This window comes from Ailuropoda melanoleuca, chromosome 12 (assembly GCF_002007445.2).
Source record: "Ailuropoda melanoleuca isolate Jingjing chromosome 12, ASM200744v2, whole genome shotgun sequence".
NCBI classification, from domain to species: Eukaryota; Metazoa; Chordata; class Mammalia; order Carnivora; family Ursidae; genus Ailuropoda; species Ailuropoda melanoleuca.
In genome coordinates this window covers 5,014,838-5,035,701 of record NC_048229.1, presented here as the reverse complement: position 1 = coordinate 5,035,701, position 20,864 = coordinate 5,014,838, and the positions used below count along the sequence as shown (strand labels likewise).

The window sequence follows — 20,864 nt, the reverse complement described above, 5'->3', positions numbered from 1 at the left end:
AACTGAAATACATATGGCCACGCTGGAGTCGTGTCAAGGAGGAGGGCAGGTGGGGGCTGCATGTGTGGAAGGACATGGGAAGGGGGTGGCCGCTGCTCAGCCCCAGCCAGGGGCATCATGGCCACTCGAGAATGTGGCCCAGGGGATCACAGCTTCCAAGTCTTTCAGGCAAAGAAAGTCTGACTTTTGAGACATCCCTCGATTTACAATTTTTATTTCAAAAACATGGACTATAAACCCAACCCAATAAATCAGTCTGACATCCAAATACAGCCCGTGGGCTGCCAGGATGCGACCTGTGGCTTCTGACATGTGGTCAGTTGAAAGCCACAAGACAGAGCCCAGCAAAGCCCTGGGGAGCTGGGGGTGGCGGGGAGAGTGACAGGCAGGAACGTTCTCCCACATGGCTTGGAGGGGGCCTGAGAAGCCCCTAATTAAAACAGGGAGTGGGAGGTGCTGGGCCCACTTACCCAGTGAATCTTAAGTAACACCCCCCACCCCAAAGGACACATGCTGGCTGTGAAAGGGGGACTGGGCAGGGACCCCAAGCTGGCTCATCTCCAACACATGCAGTGAGCTGGCTGTGGTCATGACGCAGCTGTTGTCTGCCTACCCAGCATCCACTCCTTGCAAAGTGCACCCTACGTCCCTTGGCTTACAACCGCTCCTGCACCCTTGATCCTGCTCTGTGAGGGAGGCTGACCCTACCTCCCAGGTCCTACCAATCAGCACAGTCTCAGCAGCAGCCCCAGCAGCCCCAGCAGCACCACTACCATGGCCACATTCATTGGTTTAGGCAAGCGCTTACCTCTCAAGCACTTAACTTCTCAACCCCATAAAGCTCACTCCCATAACTCCTGTTGTAATGTCGAGAACAACCGGTTTACCTTCCACCAGGCTGCAAGGCTGTGATGAGTAGTCTTAGGCTACCAGGGATTGGCCATGGAGAGCACCTCACCACCTGAACCCCTGGATCCAACCATGCCTGAAGCTTACCCTGAGCCTTTTGTGCTAAATACAGGAGGAGCAGGGAGTCTGCCAAGTGCAACCAAGACACCTAAGATAGCAACCCCTTAAAACCCAAATTCTAACCCATGAATCTCCCTGGAATCAGATCTCTACTCTCTGGTCCCCTCGCCTGTGTGGGTAGAGAGATCTCCCAAGCCAGCCAGAAGGAGGCAAAAGAAATGAGATGCGAGCCCAGGACAGACTCAGACTAGGAAGAAGGGGCCAGGCAGGAGCCTGGGATAGGCCTGCCCTGTCTCTCACCTTGAAGGAGAAGCAGTCTCCTGGCCCCTGCCGAGCGAGCCATCAGGGGCCTTAATGGGGGACCCAGCAGGCAGCAACTTTGCAGATAAAGGCTGGCCTTCCTCCCTGCCTCAGATCTGGGTCACCCCTCAGCAGCAGGGACACCCCCACCCACAAAGCCCCAGGCAGTGAGTGGAGCCTCCAGCCTGGGTTTCTGGAGGAACATATCGAGCTGGCAAGAGCACTACTTTCTCTCCGGCCCCAACCCCTCCCTCAGGCAGGGGCATTGTCCACAGCCAGGAGGCCATGCAGGCTGCACCCACAGACACGCCTCGGGCCTCATCCCTGCTGGGGCCTGCTTCCTAGGCTGTAAAACAGGCAGCTGCTCTGTGCCTGGAGGGTGGCCACAGCTCAGAGAGCAGGGAGAGATCCTGACCCCCGCCCCTGATCCCGTAGGTGCTAACTTCTCCTACCGTCCTCCTCTCCGCGCCCCCCCCCCCGCCTCCATGTGGCCACAAGTCTGTTTCAGCTCCCCGTTCACAGATGGGGAGACCGAGGTTCTGGGGCCAAAGAGAGCTCCTCCATGTCCCACGGGCAGGGAACAGGACCGTGGAAGATGAACACACTCCACGTCCAGATTCCAGGTCCTGAGCAGTCCCGGTAACAGACCCAAGGTGAGCGCCTCACACTCATCATCATAGCAAACTGTTAACACAGTGCTATCATCAGTTCATTTAATCATTACAGTACCCATGGGAAGCAAGATTGAGGCACAGAGAGGTTAAGTAACTTGCCTGAGGTCACACAGTAAGCAAGTGGAAGACCCTGGATGCAAACCCAAGCTAGCCCTCTCCAGCTACTGTGGAGGGCATCCACACTGTCCTGGGCATCCAACGCCAGTGTACCCGAGCCTCCCTGCTCAGGCTGGAGAAGACCCCTGTGTGTCCCCCACCAGGCTGGCATCAGCGCCTCATAGGCCTTGTAGCCAACATCACTGCTCACGGGTCCAGGCCAAGTCCTGCCAGCTGGAGGCAACCACAGGCCGCTGCAGATGGGCTACGGCCAGCTCCATGTCCACCTGGCACCCCCCAAGAGCTCGTTGCAAATCCCCACCCCGGGTCCCAGGAGGAGAAGGAAGGCGGCACCCTCAGCCCCATCCCTGCTCTGTTACCTCCCTCACAGGGATCTGGAATCCTCCATGTCCCTGCTGCCTTATTCCCCATCTCTCCACAACCCCAAAGGTCAGGTCCATGAAGGCAGGAGTCACATCTGTTGTGTCCGCCATTAAGTCCCAGCTCAGTGCACACAGCAGGCCTTCCATAAATGCTTGTGGAGTCCCTGAATACTGAGAGCATTATTGCAGACTCGGAATCGAAGGTCAAAGGCTACTCTGTGAAAAGAGAAACTGAGGCCAAGAAGGGGTCTACTTAAACTCGTATTTTGGGGTCCCATCTACACTAGGCCAGCGTGTCCCAAGAACTAATCCGTGTCTACACTGCCTGCTCCCCCGCAGTTTTTAGTGTGGCCCAGGGCTCTGATCCCTTCCTCCAGGAAGCTGCAATGACAGCCCATGCATTAGCCATGGCTGAGGCTCTGAAGGCCATCCCCACCACCAAGGGGCTGTAGCCTGCCTTCTCTGGACTTCAATGTCTCCCTTTGTCAAGGGCACCTGCAAACAAGGCGGCCTGGGGGTGGGGGTGGGGCGGGAATGGCTGCAAGCCAGGTGCTAGGTGAGTGGCCAGGCAGGTGGGGAATGAGTGTTCAAGGCTTAGGGAGGGCCCAGCATGGAATCTGGGGAGCCTCTTGCCTCCTGCTTTATGTCCTCCTTAGCAGGGTCACCTGAGGCGGGAGAGCTAGCAGCAGGACAACAGGCAGGTTCAGGGATTCGTGGATTTGGGTTCTGGGCAAGGGAGGCGGGTTCTGGACTCCTCTGACAGGGCTCCCCACGCCCTTGGGCACAACGGGGTGTTCTCAGCTACCCCAACTACTGCGCTAGGTCCCGGACCCTCAGCTTGGGGTGGGGAAGAGAACACATATGCACTTTCACCAGGGAGAGCTCCCTCCAACCTCGAAGAGCGGGGGTCCCTGACTGTATTAGTTTGTTAGGGCTGCTGTCACAAATGACCATAATCCGGGTGCCTTAAAACAACAGAGATTTATTCGCTCATGGGTCTGGGAGCCCAATGTCCAACATCAAGGTGTGGGCAGGCCTCACTCCCCTGAAGGCTCTCAGGCAGGATCCCCCCTGCCTCCTCCAGCGTCTGGCCACGTCACTGGGGTCTGTGCCCATCTTCATGCAGCGTCCTCTGTGTGCCTTCTCTTCCGTCCCTCAGAAGGACACTGGTCACTGCATAGAAGGCTCACTCGGGGAATCCAAATGACCTCATCTCAAGAAACATCTGCACAGACCCTTTTCCCAAAGCAGGTCACATTTAGAGGACACGGGTATTAATGCATGCGCTTATCTTTTGTGGGGGGGCCGCCATTCACCCCATTACACAGCAGCCTTTCCTGACGCTGCCCACTGATGGGGCGCCGGCTCCCTACTGAGCCCCACCGCCAAGGCCCAGCAGAACCCCCACCAAGCAGATGAGGAAACTGAGACACTGAGAAGTCAGCCGCAGGCACAGGGTTTGAGCCCACTTTCCCTGAGCAGTCCCGACTCAGGGAGCCGGGAGCCGCTGGGCACAGGGGCCTCCCTCACGTTTACAGTTAGCAAGGGACTCTCACACCCACGCCTCCGGGAGAGGGCCAGCCAGGGATGACTCACCCCCACTTCACAGGCCAAGAAGAGGCGCAAAGTGGTTCAGCCAGGGGCCTGACCAAACTGAATCTGTTTGCTCCTGTGTCAAAGGGAAGCAAATCCCACTCCTGGAGGATGAAACAGCGTCCTGCAAAGGAGAGCGCGTCCAGCCCCCCGATAATCAGCACCTCTCTATTTATTACACGCCAGGGCCCAGCCTACACAGCTGCCCACCCAGCCTCCAACCCCAGCAGAAAGGGCCCATTATGACATCACAGGGCGGGAATTATGTTATTAGCCTGGGAATGAGGCTGGACCCAGGGACAAAGGGCTCATTGTCATGCAAATGGCCAACGAGGAGGAAGGGGGGGCAGCCCCTCCAGCCTTCTAGCGCCTGAGCCACACTGAGAAACCAACTCCAGGCCTTCCAGAAGAGTTTGGGCATATCTGGGCTTCAGATCCGGATGGGTGGGCCTCTCTCAAAGTGGGAAAGGGGCGCCTTCCCAGGGCTGCATACAAAATGTCATTTACCCACTAATACTGTGTGCCTGCAGCTGTGTGTCTATGGGCAAGATGCTTACTCTCTCTGTGGCTCAGAGGGCTGTTAGAAGAACTCAATAAATTAAAGTGTGCCTCGTCAGCCCTCAGTACACGCAGCTGATGTTGCCACCACCCCTTCCCTGCCCCCCACCTGCCTTGCTCATGACCTCGACCTCTCTGACTTTATCTAGGAGGTTTAGACCAAGGTGCAGTTCCTATGGGGCACGCGAGCACAAACACAAGAACTGCTTTTCAAAGGACCCAGTTTTCCATGAGTCCCCAAAAGGCATTCTCAACCCCCAGACGCAGAACTTCTGGGGTGGAGGAGGTAAGGACCCGAGTCTCCCTAGCCAGGGCCCTGGTCAGTGTAACTTGCCTGGAGGCACATCCCCAGGAAGGCCTCATTCACCACAAGGGGACGGGCCCAAATCCGCAGCCTGTGGGGGACACTGAGTCAGGCACAATTGTTTGCTGAGCACCTATGATGTGCCCAGTGCTAGGGACACAGTAGTGACCCTAGGGGAAGGGGTTCGGGGGACACGGCGATGGACACATACTAAATCCCAAGTGATGACGGTACAAGGTGACAGGAATAACTCTGGGGAGGTCGGGGCCCTGCTCGGAAGGCCATATTTGAGCAGAGGCCTGTATGAGGGAAGGGTGTTGCAGGAAGAGGGCACAGCAAGTACAAAGGTCCAGAGGCAGGACCATGATGGAAACTTCCAAAAACAGCCGAGAGACTCGTGAGGCTGGAACACCCCCAACTCAGCCCACTCCCTGTCCTCCAGGCTCTGCCCAGCAAAACCCAGCACCTGAGACCCTAAGCTGTGACTGGTGCTCCCCGAGCCTCAGACACAGCCTCCATCATCTGACATGACCGAGGACACCCCTTCTGGCTCAGCCCCACCGGGGCCTGCCGGTACCACCCCCCCTACCCCGTCCCCAGCCTGCAATTGTCTGGAACCCTCCCAAATCCTTACACATAAAGCAAGCCCTACCTGGACCTCTGGGGACACGTGAAGGCCCAAGTGCCCTTACTAGTCCGCTGTAAGGGAGACAGAAATCCCCAAGCCCTCTCTCAGGAGCCTCTGGAGACATGTCTAGCCTTGGATTAGCTTTGGCTGCACAGAAACTCATCTCTCAGCTTAAGTGCTAGTTGGGGATAACCCAGCTTGCTCTAGGGTGAGCCAGTTACACCCTGAAGGCCTTCTCACCGCCACAGAGGTGGGAAGGGGTCCAAAAGAAACCAGTCCCTTACCACAGGGAAAAGCAAGAAAGGAAAAATGCAGCCCAGAGTACAGAGCAAGGAGGAAAGAGTATAAGAGAGGAAGTGAGGCTGGCTGTCACAGGAGTGACCCCACAGGCCGCAGACGTGGCTGAGAGGGGGCAGGCTCTGGGAGGGGCCAGGAAGTGAGACAGAGGGCCCAGAGGTCAGGGCTCTCTGGCTTTCACAGTTCATGAGCCCAGCCACTACCCCCCATCCTAACCTCCAAGCCTGGCCTGCAGGTGAGGAGAGAAGGAAGAGGGCGACTGAGGCTCAGAGAGGGCAAGCAACCACCCTGTGGCCACCCAGCCAAAGAACCTCCACACACAGGCTCTGGCTGGGGTTTGAGTTGAGCCCCAGCCCTCACAAACTCTGTGTCCTTGGGTGGGTTACCTGACCTGAGCCTCGGTGTCTTCATCTGAGAAGCGGGGATCACACAGCACCCTCCCATCCCACGGCTGATTCAGGTGTGGACAACTGCATCAGAGATGATCCCCCAAGAGCGCCCCCCACACAGGTAGCACTGAGCACGTGCCAGCACCTTCCTAAACACCTAGCGTGTATCACCACGTGTAACTGTCCCTCGCGCCCCACAAAGTACTGAACACCATCTCCAGCTTACACACGAGGCCTGAGGCCTGGAGGGGCCCAACCACTTGCTCTAATTCACACAGCTACCCGCGGGCAGACCTGAATTCGAACCCAGGACAGCCTGGCCCCGAGCCGATGCTCTTTGTCTCCTTAGATCACTATAGATTCGTAGGCAGTCATAAGAAAAAAGAAAGCTCCACCCTGCGTACCTTCAGCCAGCCTCCCCCACAACGATGACGTAGCGACAGAAGCCCAGTTCTGTACCTGCAGCGTAACCAGGAGACCGACACTGACACGACTGGCCTTGTACAGACCTCGCAGGTTTTACACACGCACATCTGTGTGTATGTGAGTGTGTGTGGTATACTATGCATCTGCACCTCCGTGCAGATGGGGGGGGTCAAGTCACTGAGACCCTCAGGGCAGGGCCGGGACAGCCACAACACAGCTCTGGGGCTGACCCAAGTGGGCACTGGGGGCTTGGCGGGCAGCAAGGTGACAGCCCCCTGCTACACAGGCCTTTCCCGAGGTCCCCAGGAGAGGCCTGAGGACAACGCAACAGCGGGCAGCTGGTGTGGACAGCTCGACACCCGGGGAACTCCCCGCCGGCTCCTGCTGGCCCCGGAGGAAAGGCCCTGAGCCAGCCACCAGCCCAGCATCCGGTGTCACTTACAAACACAGGATGACTGCCACCCTCAGCAGGAGAGCCAGCCCTGCCCGTCCAACCTCCAGGCCACACCGAGCAGTCGGGGTGCCTGGCTCATGCTTGGTGGGGGACGGGGCAGAACAGGCACAGTGGGACAGCCCCGGGGACCCCAGCTAGGCCCAAATGCAAACAGAGCCTGGGGTTTAAGGAGGGACCCTCTCTCTCCATCTCCTGCGATCTGGACGGTGGTTTCCAAATCATACAGAACAGGAGGGTTCTCAACAGAGAGGAAAAGAAAAATCAGTGGAGACCAAGGTGTAGCCAACTTAAATCCAAGCTTATCTACACGAAAGGAGTCTCCCCACACCCGCCCACAGGGGCCCTGCGCGGGCGGGTCTTGGTTCTCCCACAGACACAACTGCAAGCCACTCACACTGTATGTACAAGACAGCCGAGTTCCACAACCTGCCCACTGTCACGCCTTCCATGAGGGAAGGCACAGGGACCATTTCTTAGCCCCCTTGAGCCATACAACCACTTCTGGTGTGGAGACAGATGGAATGTCCATTTGCCAGATGAGAACACCAAGGCTCAGAGACGTGAGGCAATCTGTCCAAGGCCACATGTCCAGGAAGTGTTTAACCAGGATGTGAACCCTGGCGGTCTGGCCCCAGAATGCACCAGGAGGCTGCAGCAACCCCTCACCTCATCCCAAAGCCTGTGTGACCCCCACTATTGCTCCATTTTACAGACAAGAAAACCAAGGCTCACACAGGTGAGGCAAGGCCACCCAGCATAAAAAGGGATGGAAGCAGGATTCAAACTCGAGTCCATGGCAAACGAGAGATGCCATCTGGGAAGCCAGCCCTCCCTGGCCCAGGCTCCAGGCCCCCACGAGACATTCCGCTGCCTCCCAACGGTCCTGGCGCACCCAGACCTCAGGACAAATCGCTCCCTCATCCCCTGTGCCTGCAACTGAAGGCTCCTTGTGAGCTCAGGAAGCCCTTCCAACTTTCCAGTGTTTATGCCGGCTCCTCGCTGCCAGGTCCCTGGGCAAGCCTGGGCCGGTGGCGCTGATTTCAAACCAGACACGGGCACCCAGCCAAGCGCCACCGCGGTGGGAGCTGGGCGCCGGGGCAGCCGCAGCGCTGCCTGCACCTGGTTCCCCTCCCCTGCCCCCTGCCCGCGGAGGAGCCCACCCCCCCCCCAGATNGGCCCCCAGCCCTCCACCCCCACAGCCACAGTGCCAGGAGCACCCCGATTCCTCGGCTCTGCCTGCTCTCCCACAAGGATGCGTGCACCGCAGCTCTGGGCAGCTCGGTCCCCACCCCACACAACCAACCCTGTGGTCAGACAGCAGCCAGAAGTCCTTCCCGCCCAGCCGCCCGCCTCTCAGCGCCCTGCTCCGGACCGTAGGGACTCCGACCACTGTGACCACTGGCCCTTGGTCCCCCAGCAACACACTGTAATCGCCGCCTGCCGGGGCAGGGCCACCCAAGGCCACCACGGCCAGGGCACGACCGGGGTGCCTCCATCCAGCAAGCCCAGCAGCCCCCAGACGGACACCCCGCCGCACCGTGGTGGCTCCCAGTCTTTGCCCACCCCTCCTGGGCCATGACCCAGCCGCGCTGCATCTCCCTGCCCACCACCAAGCCCAGAAACTTCTCTTACCCGAGCACATGACCAGCCTTCCACTCGCGTCAGCTCCAAACACAACTTGAAGTAACTCTCCCACAAAAAAAAAAGAAAAGAAAGAAAAGAAAAGAAAAGAAAAAGAAAAAGAAAGAAGTAAAATGTGCCAGCAAGTGGGTCAGTGGAGTCCACACACACAGACTGTTCTGTTGGCTTCCAGAAGACACACGGCATCCAACATCAAAGCCATCCTTCCTGCAGGACTGACACGGGGAGCGGCGGCCCCACTGAGCGGCCGCTCGCCTTCCCGCGAGACTACGGGCGCCCCCCCAGCTGGGAAGGCCCCGCAGCCAGGCCCGGCCCCCCCTCTGCCCCCGGCCCGCTGCCCCCCCGAGGCTGGCGCAGGCAGAGGCCCACCAGGCACAAGCCCCGGCCGCCGACCCCACGCCGGGGCCAAAACTCGGTGTCAGGCCTCCACGGTCCCTCCTCGCCTCCTGCCACTCTGGGCCTATAAACACAGAGAATTACATAAGTCCACTCCTCTTGTTCGGAAGCCAAAAGTACTCGCTTTTTCTCCCAGCCTTGGCAGTAAGTAATAATTCCTCATCGCCATGGTAACCCTGGCGGGCTTCCAGCCGACACTCAGGAGCTGAAACGCTGGGAGGCCTTTTTATAGCTCCGTAGAAAAACCTCTTCACTATTCCCTCCTTGCAGGCGAAAGCGAGCTCCAGGCCCGAATTCTACTTAACCCGCTTCCTCCCTGCCAGACCCGTCCACCCGGGAGCCAGACCTGCCCGCCTCCTCACCGGAGGGCAGCGTGGGCTTCCCGGCCTGGGCCTGGCGAGGAACCAACGCCGCTGCCTGGTCCCTCCCCAGGCTTCCAGTCGTCGGGGTGACATGGCGGGGGGGCAGGTTCTGCCTTTAAAATATTTCTGCCCTACTTGTAATCTCAGGAAAAGCAAACATGACCCTCTTGCATTGGTATTCTGAATGAGGGTCATCTCGGTTACAGGCCCAGGGGGTGAACAAAGACAGCCAACCACACACACACACACACACACACACACACACACACACACACGGGCCAAAATGGATGCTTTGGTGGTCAGCCAGGGGTCTGAACCTTGGCTGCAACTGGCTATATGACTCAGAAACAAGTCTGAGCTCCTCTGGGTGTCAGCTTCCCATCTGCAGCAGGGCCAGGCTCAGCTCTGCTTCCCACAGTGCTCCAAGCGGCAGCAATGAGAGGAAGCAGCAGGATCCCCGGGGGGGGGGGGGGGGGGGGGGNTGAGATCCTTGCCCCCGCCCCCAGCAACCAGGACTTGGGCCCAAGGATAACTGCCCAAGATGGCATCCCCAGTGATGACAAGTGGGGTGCCCCCTGGGGATGCAGGGCAGGGCACCCTAGGCAGAAGGCATAGCAAAGGCGAAGGTCTGGAGGTGGGACCGCGTCTGGCATGTTGCAGAAGCGGAGAGGAAGCTGGTGTGGAGCGAGGCAGAGGGAGAAGGTGAACTCAGGGGGTAACAGGAGTGGAGGGGGAAATAGGTCATCACAACTCTGGGCAAGTCACTTCACTCCGAAGACTGGAAAGGCTCCCGAGGGTGATCATGACAATGACACCAGCAGACAGCATACTATGCACCAGGCACCATGTAAGCGCTTCACCCGTGGGCCCATCTGTCCTCACAGCAGCCCAACGAAAGATGGGTGCACTTCTGAACCCCAAAATATAGACAAGGAAACGGGCTCAGAGAGGTGAAGCAGCTTGCCTAGGGTCACACAGCTGGCAAGTGGCCGAGCTGGGGTTTGAAATGAGCAAGCCTGGCCCGCATTCATCCTGCCACGTAGTACAGAGGGTCTGGGGCAGATCGGACTGACTGTGACGAAGGTCCGTGGCCCCTGGACTAGCGAGGGGACCAGCGTGGCTGCTAGGAGACCAGTCAAGAGGCCCCATGGAGGCCGTATGTTGTTGACTTTTGTCAACTTACCCTCCAGCCTTTCCCAAGGCAACTCCCCATACAGTGTTTCGGACCTGCCCCAAAAGCTACAGTGGGGATTTGGCTGCTCCAAAGCCTTGTAGATGGGGAAACCGAGCCACAGGAAGAAACAGGCAACACACAGCCGCGTTTTTAGTCCCCAGATCTGGGCGCTGTCTCCTGCCTGTTGGTTCTCACCATAACAGTCAGATGACAAAACTCAGGAACGGGAGAAACCGGCCCCACCAAAACACGGCCAGGAAGCGGAGCCCGAAGCAGCAGGGGCAGGACTCATGGGTTCCTTTTGTTCTTTTCTGTTTGTTTTGGACACAGACCTGCGCCCAGACCTTTGCAGAAGCTGGCCCTGGAACCCAGAGGAACTCATCCACACCCCAACCAGAGCTATTTATGCTTTGGGCAGGTTCAACGCCAGGCCATGTCCTGTCACGGTCACTTCTTGTGTCTTCCCCCAAGAAGCTGGGCTGCGGATGGTTTGTTGAGCGACTCCATGAACACAGCAAATCATCAAAAACCAGAAACAGTGACACACAGCTCCTTCTAGATGGAGCCCGCTGCCAAAACTGAGCTTAAGATCAGAGTAAGGTAGCACGTGGTCAACTGCCTAGCAAAGGAACACCTCATTCTCCAAGCCTCTGGTGGAGACCATCCCCCAGGAACCTGCCTGCCTGTCAAAGCTTTGCACATCGGGGAACGATCAATGAAGAATTTAACAGGACACGCTTTGATGGAGGCCACCGAGGCATGGATGGAGAGGAAGAGGGTTCCCCCAGGGGCGGCAGGAAGGACCCGATGCAAGGCCCTTGCCTCTGCAGGCATCAGTCTGCTCAGCTGTGAAATGGGGGCACGCTGCCTGCTGCCTCTCTCAGGGTCAACAGAAACCACACCCATTGCAGGGCCCAGAGAACCACAGGGTCCAGCCCCAGTGGAAGGGATCCCCACTTACTCCCTCCCCACAGGTGCAAGGGTGGGGCTGAGGGGAGAGAAAGAAAGTGAGAGCTAGAAACGCAAGCCTGCTTCCACCACCCCTCTCCTATCCCGCCCCCCAGTGCTCCAGAGACCGCACGATGCCTGTCACACAGTACAACCACAGAAAGGAAGGAAGCATGGACACCTGCCATAACATGGCTGAACCTCGAAAACACGATGCTCCGTGCGTGAAGTCAGACACCAAAGGTCACACAGTGTGTGATTCCACTGACAGAAAATTTCCAGAACAGGCAGATCCACAGAGACCGAGAGCAGGTGGTCGCCAGGGGCCGCGGGGAGGGGAGATACGGGAGAGACTGCTAATGGCTGCTGGGTCTCCTTGGGGAGAAGGTGATGAAAATATTTTAGAACTGGACGGAGGTGTTGGCTGTGTACAGCATGGCTCAGGAATGAAAAACGAATGAACTGTTCACTTGAAAATGGTTAATTTCACGTGATGTGAATTTTGTCTCCATTCAACGAAGTTAAGAGTCCCTGACCCCAGGCCTGGGGCCATCCGCCATTCAACACACACATATTGAGCCCCTACTGTCTGCACTGGTCACTGGGGAGACAGCAGGGATGAAGACAGATACCTGCCCTCGCGGAGCTGACACGGGAAGAGGTCAGCAGTGAACAGCCGACGAAGACGTGATGTAATTCACGTAACAGCAGCTGCCGGGGACACTTTCCGAGGTGGGGGCCGTTCGGCAGTAGCCTGGCTGGAGAAGACAGACAGATGTGGAAACTGCTTAGCCAACAGGGTGCCAGGCAGAAGAAACAGCCAGGGCAAAGGCCCTGGGGCCAGGAGGTTAGCATGGCTGGGACCACCAGCTGTGGTCACGGGGTCCAGATGTGCAGGACCTTGAAGGCCACAAACAGGTCTTTAAAGTTTAGTTGTGATTATGATAAAATTCACAAAACCGCATTAGTTTCCTAGGGCTGCCGAAACAAACTGCTACAAGCCAGGGGGGCTTAAAGCAAGAGCACTTTACTCTCTCACGGCTCTGGAGACTGGCAGCCCGAAAGCAAGGCTCTGGAAGGATCCTCCCTTGCCCCGTCCAGCTCAGGGTGGCCCCAGGCGGTCCTTGGCTTGTCTCTGCGCCCATCTTCAAAGGGCCTTCTCCTCTGTGTGTCTTCTCTTATAAGGACTTTTGTCATCGGACTTTGGGCCCATCCTAATCTAGGAGGATCTCATCTCAAGATGCTTGACTTGATTGCATCTGCAAAGACCCTCTGTCCAAACAAGGTCACATTTGACCTTGGTTCCGAGTGGACACGACTCAATCCACTACGTGATCAAGACTCCGCCACGTGCTGGGCCTCCCCCTCCCCTTTCTGCACCGTGTCCAGGGAACCAGGCTGAAAGCTGTGGGGACAGGCACACGGGGATCTCAAGGAATCCCCCCAGGGACCCCACAGCTGGCCCTCTCCCAGACGAAGCCAGCTAAAAACAGACCCCAAGGAACCCAGAACCCCTTCCCTGAGAGAGGTATCCATGAGCCGCTCACAAGGGGCTTGCAAGAAAGGGACCTCCGTAACAGGGAGGCCAAAACAAGCCACCACTTTGGCCCCTGAACGGAGACTTCACCAGACCAAAATGCACCCTTCCTCCCCTACCACTTCATCCAGGTACAGAAGCCGCGTTGGCTAAAGGCAGCCAACTGTCCCACAGGGCTCTTTTCCTGTGTGCTGTTTTTATTTTAAAAAGGGGCCACCCCCACCCGGAGCAGCTGTGAGCTGGCACGTTGGGCAGGGCTAACTGTCCAACTGTCCAGATTCATGTCCAAGTGCAGTGCCAGCCTGCAGCAAAGGGCACAGAGCGACTGGCAGGGATGGCTGGGGCAGAGGCAGGAGGCAGGGGGCGGATGGCCGCCTGCTCTGGGGCCCCGGGGGCCGACACCCCACTGGCAGAGGAAGGAGGAGGTGTCCAGGAATGCTCCTAGCTGCCGCCAGCTGGATCTCAGGACCCAAACCAGGAAGGACAGATAATACCAGCACAGGGGAACACACAGTCCCAACATGCCAGGCATTGGGGGCACAGGCTCCAATGTGCTCCTTTATACCTTACATCGATCCTATGGAGTATAACCGAACCATTTTACAGATGGGAAAACCCAGGAACAGGGATGAACAGACTTCCCAAGGGCAGGAAGCTAGAAGTGGCAAAGCTTAGAACACAGAGAATGTAGTACCCAAGTTGACGGCACCAACAACTGGCCTAGCGGCTCTGAGACTCTCAAAGTCCACTGGAGGGCTCTAGCAGGGACTACTGTGGCCTTGGGCCCCAGCTTTTGGAAATGGGATCTCCAGGGTGTTAAATGTGACTTCCCAAGGCCCAGGACCTTCTGTTACATTCCATGGGATATTCTGCCCAGATCACGGAGGGCAAAATACTTTGAGATGAAAGTCATAGCTAAGAACAGAGGCCACGAAATGATGACAGCCAGCTGTGGCCAACAGGGAAGCTCTTTCTGGCACACACAATGTTTTTTAAAAATTAGGACATTGCTTATAAAATCCAGATTTCTAGCTTCTCTGAGGAAGAAAACCAAAATACCCAGCATGCCAGTTAGCCACAATCCCCACCCCTCCCTTTTGCCTCAGTCCCTTCCTTGACCGCATCTGAGTTTGGGTCACCCCTTTCCCCCACCTCAGCCACCTCCCCACGCCTGTTGAAAATATCTGAACAGTATTGGAGGTCCCACTCCGCAAGAGAAAGGAATGCCACTCAAGGCTTCAAGTGACTCCTTCCCCTTGGCTGGCCGAACTGGTGGCAGGAACCTGCCTGTAAACAAGGCCCACACAGAAGCAAGCTCCCCTGAGGCATGGTTTGAGCCCCTGGACCCAGCCATGCCTGAACTTGTCTTACCCTGAACTTTGCCATTATGAGCACCCATCAATTCCTCCTGCGGCCCAAGCCAGCCTGAGTGTGTCTCCACCATGACTCAGGAGTCCTAACTGATCACCTTCGGGTCACTGATCACCTTCGGGTCTCCCCTCAATTGACATTTGTCCAAGAAGGCCTGTCCAGACCACAAACAAATTCAGACCTTGTTATGTACCCCAGGGGTAGCCTGAATTCCACATGATCCTTACCACCTTCAATGTTACCTGTTTAACTGACACTCTCCCTCTGGACACTAAACTCCTCAAAGGCATGAACAATGCCTGGTTTTTCCATCATTCTGATCCTAGTGGCCTACCAATGTCCAGAACATTCCGTGTGCCCAATAAATGTAAATCAATCAATAAACAAAAAACAAAAGGGAGAAGCAAAAGCCCTTAAACTTGGTTTCTGCCTTAAGTGTGAAAAGAGCCCAACCCCCGAGGTCTATAGAACAGCCTCAGATCCAGAGAACCACTCCTGGTGCCCCTGGCTCTGTTCCAGCCAAGCAGGCCCCCTCAGCATTCTTGAAACATTATGGCCTCGGGGCCTTTGCACAAGCTATTCCCCAACCTACAACATTCATTCCTCTTCTTGTCACATGCCTGCTTCCTTCTTATTGTCTAGGTCCCAGCTCCAAAGCCACCTCCACAGAGACCACTCTTGATTCCTTTACCTAAAGCGAGCCCCCCACAAAACCAGAGCTGTCCTCCACTCTGCATTATTCCACAGCCAGCATACACCCGTCTTGCAATACCATGCTTGTTTTGTGCACTGCCCATCTCCCTCTCAGCCTGTGGGAGCCACAAGACAGGGCCCTGGCATTGTGTTTGCTGTGTATACACCCCCCCACCCCACCCCGGGAGGCCATGGGACACCAGGCTGGCTGCAGGGAGGCAGAAAGCAGACCCCTCATGTCCTGACCAGTCCTGCCCAGCCCAGAACAGCTGACGCATGCCTGAGAGCCCTACGTGGCACATGGAGCCTGGCCCGTGGCTGGTGCAGCCCTGCCAAGAGATCCAGTCTGGCTCCAGGCTCACGGGTGGCTGCAGGTGGCGCCTGTACAATCCCCACAATTCACAGCAGGTGCATGGAGTCAATCTGCCTGGGTTCAAATCCCACCTCTGCCAGCTGCCAGCTGTATGACCTTGGGCAAGTCACTTAACCTCTCTGTGGCCCCAGCTTCCCCACCTATAAAACAGAGCTGATAAAGTAATAGCACCTACCTCGTAGGGCTGCCACAGGAGTACATCGGTGGATGTCTAGGACACACTCATATCACAGCGTGGCAGAGAATAAATGCCCAGGAATCATTAGAAATTAAGTTAACGTTAATGATGGTGATAATGGCAGACCCTCACACAGCACTAAGGCAAGCAGATGGTGTGGAAAATGTCAGCGCTGATAACAAATACAGTACTTGCTCTGTGCTAGGTCCCGTCTGGAGCATTGTACTCATACTGATTCCTACAAGCGAAGTTTATTCTTGCTCAACGTGCTTGTTCCAGCTCTTCCAGGCAGCCTCCCTCGATTGCTCCCTCCCCCAGAGCACCATGAAGCCATGCAATGCCTCACGTGAGTGTCCTCCATTCCTCTGCGTCCTAGGCTGCAGCGAGGGGCAGGGAGAGCGCCCAAACCCCGCAAACCTAAAGTCAGCACAGGGGAATGCAGGCCCTAGGCCAGCCCAAACCACACCCTCTGCCAAAAACACAGGCCCTATCTGGCTGCATGAGCACACCCCAGAAAGTGAAGGGTGTTCCCTCCCTGCAGGCTGCAGGACAATTCCTCCAGGGAAGCCCAGGCATATCAAGGGCTCAGAAGGTCAGATGTCCCAAGACACAGAGCGGAGCGTGCAAGAACAGGTGTCAGCTCTGGCTGGGGGTCTGGGGTCTGCATGGGATAACAGCACTGCCCCCAGCCACCCTCATATCCCCTCTGTCCCCATAATGATGTGGGCACAGCTGGTCTCCTCCTTCCACCAGACAGCTGGGCTCACCAGTGAGGCCGGCCATGGCCACCCAGCACAGCAGTGACCCGGCGAAGCCAGCCTTGGGCATGCAGGGCCCCTTCACTTCTCAGGCAAGCAGAGAGAGCCCCTCCACAGCAGGGACTGAGGTGGTCTCCGTTCCCCAAATCAGAAGGGAAGAGCTGGTTAGAATGCAAGCCCTGTCCCCACCCGCTGTGGCCTCACTCAAGCCCTGCCACCTCCCGGAGCCTAGTCTGCTCATCTGGAAAATGGGTCTAAGGATCATCAACACAGTGCCACAGGCAGGGTGAGGAGTGCCCAAAGCACCAGCAAATCAAAGCCACCAAAAGGAAAAGAGAAGATCTAGAAAGAAGAGGGCATTTTAATTTCAGCAACGGGCTTGCTTTGTCTTTAAATGAAAAACAAACATTTTTATTTTATGGTTCAGAATGGTTTGTTTGATTTATGGCAATCGCGGAAGGCATGACATAATCCTTTCAGCATTTACGCCTCTCGAGGCCTTGAGCCACCCTAAATAAGCCTCTCCCTCCAAGAGACATGCTGAGGAGCCGTCAGTAAACGCTTAAAGTCTTCGCACAGCTCCTAGCACAGGAACAGCAGAAGTGCCACTCAGGACGACCTGGACAGGAGGCAGGAGAATGGGAAGGATGTGGGCCCCGGGGAGACAGCCTGGGTTTGAATCTCACTGGCTGTGTAACCTCAGGCAGGTCACTTAACCTCTCTGTTCCTCGGTTTCCTCATCTGTTAAATGGGGATAATAACCATCTCTGCTTTACAGGGGGTTGGGGCAGATTAAATTATAACATGTACAGTGCAACACGATTACTATTACAAACTCTGTTATTATTACTGTCATTTACGGCAATTTCAACACTTGCGTAGGTTTTTAAACCTGGCTGAAGAATGAAGACAGGTCCGCCTGGATCCCTGGCGCCAGGGGGGCCCCATCACCAGGCTCACTGGGAGCCCCCGCAAGGCAGTGCCTCCCTCCTCCCTCCAGCTGGGGCAGGGGTTACTGTGAGATGGAGGGAGACGCATGTCGGAGCCAAAGATTCAGAACAAGTACAATTATCGGGCAGGCATCCATCCATAATTATGAACTTGATGTAATTAGGCACCCCACTAACTTCATTACTTATTTATTTACGGGATTGCTTATTTAATTTACGGGCCTCCTTCCCCGAAAAGTCATCTTAGCTAACACCCCTCAGGCGAGGGAGGAGGAGGAGAAGGCTCCCCTCTTTGTCCCCATTCCTGGGCTTCTAGAAGTATGTCATGCTCCTGCCTTGCCCCAAAAATAGCTCCCCGGAAGGCCTGCGTGACTTTGCCCAAGACGTCGGGATCGCGCAAGGTCTATCGTTCACTCAGCAGCGCCCGCGGACATTGCCTGACCCGGAAGGTGTGGTCCCTCCACCACAGCCTCACTCCCCAGCAGAGGAAACCCTCGGAGAAGGCCGAAGAGAAGTTCTGGCCCCACCTTGCCATCAGTTCCTAGCCTGACCCTCTGCACCAGTAAAGACTTCAGTGCAACACGTAGGCCTGGTCCTTCCCAGCTCTGAGGAGGAGAAAAAGCACTCAACTCTAGCAGAATGACTTTATATAAGTCACCTGACTGCTCAGAGCCTCGGTTTACGCATCTGTGAAAGGGGAGTGTTAAGAACAACTCCCACAGCCAGCTAACCCTAAAAACCCAACTGCTGCCACCCAGCATACCCCTGGGTGTCAGCCAATGCAATAAGGCAAGAAAAAGCAGTTAGAGGCACGAAGACTTGCTGGCTTTATTCCTAATAGACCCAAACTGGAAACCACCTCTATGCCCATAACTCATGAATGAGGTGCAGTACATTCATACATGGGGTATTACTCAGCAATAAAAATGGAGGAGTTATTGATACATCCAAAGACACGGATAAATCTCAGAAACATGCAGAAAGAAGCAAAACACACCCAAAATATGCATTCTTTATCATTTTACTATGAAAATCTAGAGGATTCTAGAACTTCCGTGGTAGCAGATCAGTAGGTGCTTCTGGTGGGGGGATGGGGATTCCTTTGGAGTAGATGGAAACACTCTGTATCTTGATTGTTGTGGTAGTTAGATGAATGTTCTCAACTGTCCAAACCCATAGGAATGAACCATTAAGATGGGTGAGTCTTACTCCAGGTTAATTACATCTCAATAAGGCTGATTTTTGTTAACCACAACAGAGAAATACGTACATATAAAACAGCACCACCAGCCCCACTCGGGTGCCCGGACACTACTTCCCCACCTCCCGCTCAGGTCTGCGGCTTCCTTCACTGTCCACCCAAGTCACCCCCCAGGCCCTGATTTATGAGCCCTGGACAAGGAAGGTCAGGGTTGCATCCCAGATTTATCCCTTCCTTGCTGGGTCATTTAGGGCAAATCACTTTGCCTCTCTGCCTGTCAGGCTCCCCGTCTACAAAAGCGGGGTTATAAATAGCACTCTCCTCAGAGAGTTATTGTAGAATAAAATGAACCGAGGTGAAAAGCACCAACAGCAGGCCGTGGCATACAGCAGGGGCCTCATTATTGCTGCTGCAAAATGATGAATGGGCACGTGTGGGCAGGACTGGCCAGGATGCTTGCCCGCCCCCCCCCCCACAACACACACAAGACCCCCACCAGACAAGATTCCAGGCCTGGGTGGCTACCCCCGTCACTGAAGGCTCCCGGCTGCCGGGGCTCCAGCATTTAACTGATGCCTGGTGTGCAGAACAGGACAAGGCCCCTCGACACTCCAACCAGGAGGGCAGACACGAAAGGATGGGGGCCCTGGGGGGAGGGGCTGGCCCTGATGGCGGCTCAATACCCCAGAGGTCATTTTGGGGCAGGAGCTGGCCAGCGGAGAGGACGTCCCAGTGGGGAAGGGCACCTTGGTGGCCTAGCCATCACATGGACACTAACTGGGGTATGACAAGGGTCACCCCAAAGCCCCCCATTTAGGAAAGAAAAAAGATAATAATAATAAAAGGATGGCAGGACCTAGCGAGTAGCTTCTGTGCCAGCTCACACGCACCTGCCCGCCAAAGGCAGCCCCTGTTCCCTGCTACCCTCTGAGTGATGGAGCGGGCCCTAGAAGCCATGGCAGGAGGGGGCGTCCCCCGGGCCCGATTAGAGGGCCAGCCGCAGGCAGACACGCTCAACTGTCAGCCCCGTCCTCCCAGCCCATCAGAGGCACCATTAATTGCTGTCATTTGAGGGTGGCCTGTGGGGAGAAGGAGGGGGGTTGTGGGAAGGGGAGGGAAGGAGGAGGGGGGTAGGGAGGGAGGAGGGGGAGGAAGGAAGAGGGGAAGGAGGGGAAGGGAGAGATGGAGGGGAATGGAGCGAGGGGCAGGGGAGGAGGGGAAAGGAAGGAAAGGAGGGGGAGGGACAGCTTGCCCAGGGCAGAGAACCCCCATGTGCTCACCTCCTCCACCCAGCGGAGGGACCAGGGCCCCGCCCAACCAGCAACAAAGCTAGTGGGCCCTCTCTCTGCTCCAAGGTGGAGCAAATAGAGTTCTGAGGGGTGTGATTCTGCAGGGCTAAGCCCCAAGAAACTTCCCCCCGCAAGCTCCCAACATACACACCTGCACACTCATCCGTCTGCAGGATGATTGGTCCCCATCTTCCTCCCCAAGTACCTGGAAAGCCTGCCACCCCAGCCCCCACCCATACCCAACCCCTCGGCCCTCATCTGTACACCATCACGCACCACACTGCAAGGGCAAACCCCACCTGCCCACCTGTGCGCCCGGGCTCCCACAGCTCCCCGACCTGGGATGCCAGGAGTACTCCCCACCCACTCAGGTCAAGACCCACACCTGGCTTGCCCCCCCACACCCCAAACCAAACGCCACCTCCTCCAGCGACATACACGAGCACAGAGACTCCAGAGCTGGGCTCCCTGAGTTCAAACCCTCCCTCTGCCACTTGCCCTCTTGGGGACATCACATCCCCTCCCTGTGCCTTGATTTCCTCATCTATGGAACAGGACAACAACAGTCCCCATCTCATGGGGTCGCTCTGAGGATTAAATGAGATAATCCCACGAGGTGCTTAGAAGGGGGTCTCAGGAGACAGGAGTGTTTGCTGTGGCTGTTACATTACTATCCTGGACCCTGGGCCTCCCTGGCCTACGCATGTCTTCCCCACCCCCAGCTCTGGTGAGGGTCTCAGAAAGGCCCTCAAGCTGCCAGCCGGGAGCTGCGGGGCAAAGAGTCGACACAGCGCCTCTGTCTTCATACATCGGCCCTGCCTCTGCGCCGCCCCCATGGTCCCCCTCCCAGCTGCCCCTGCCTGTCCCCAGACAGGCCTTGTCTCTGGGCTGAGGAGCCACTTGGGTCCTGCGGGGGGGGGGG

General features: G+C 56.6%; 1 protein-coding gene across 20 annotated transcripts in view; it reads right to left on the bottom strand.

Annotated features, from left to right (window-relative positions):
- NCOR2 (nuclear receptor corepressor 2) overlaps positions 1–20,864 on the bottom strand; it is a 217,925-nt gene that overhangs the window by 160,186 nt on the left and 36,875 nt on the right. Inside the window, exon 1 of one of the 20 annotated variants that reach the window (XM_034639628.1) lies at positions 8,704–8,899. The exons of the other annotated variants lie outside the window; for them this stretch is intronic. The gene's annotated coding sequence lies outside the window, so the exon portion shown is untranslated. Of the gene's footprint in view, positions 1–8,703; positions 8,900–20,864 lie in introns of those variants that run through there. 20 annotated transcript variants of the gene reach the window in all.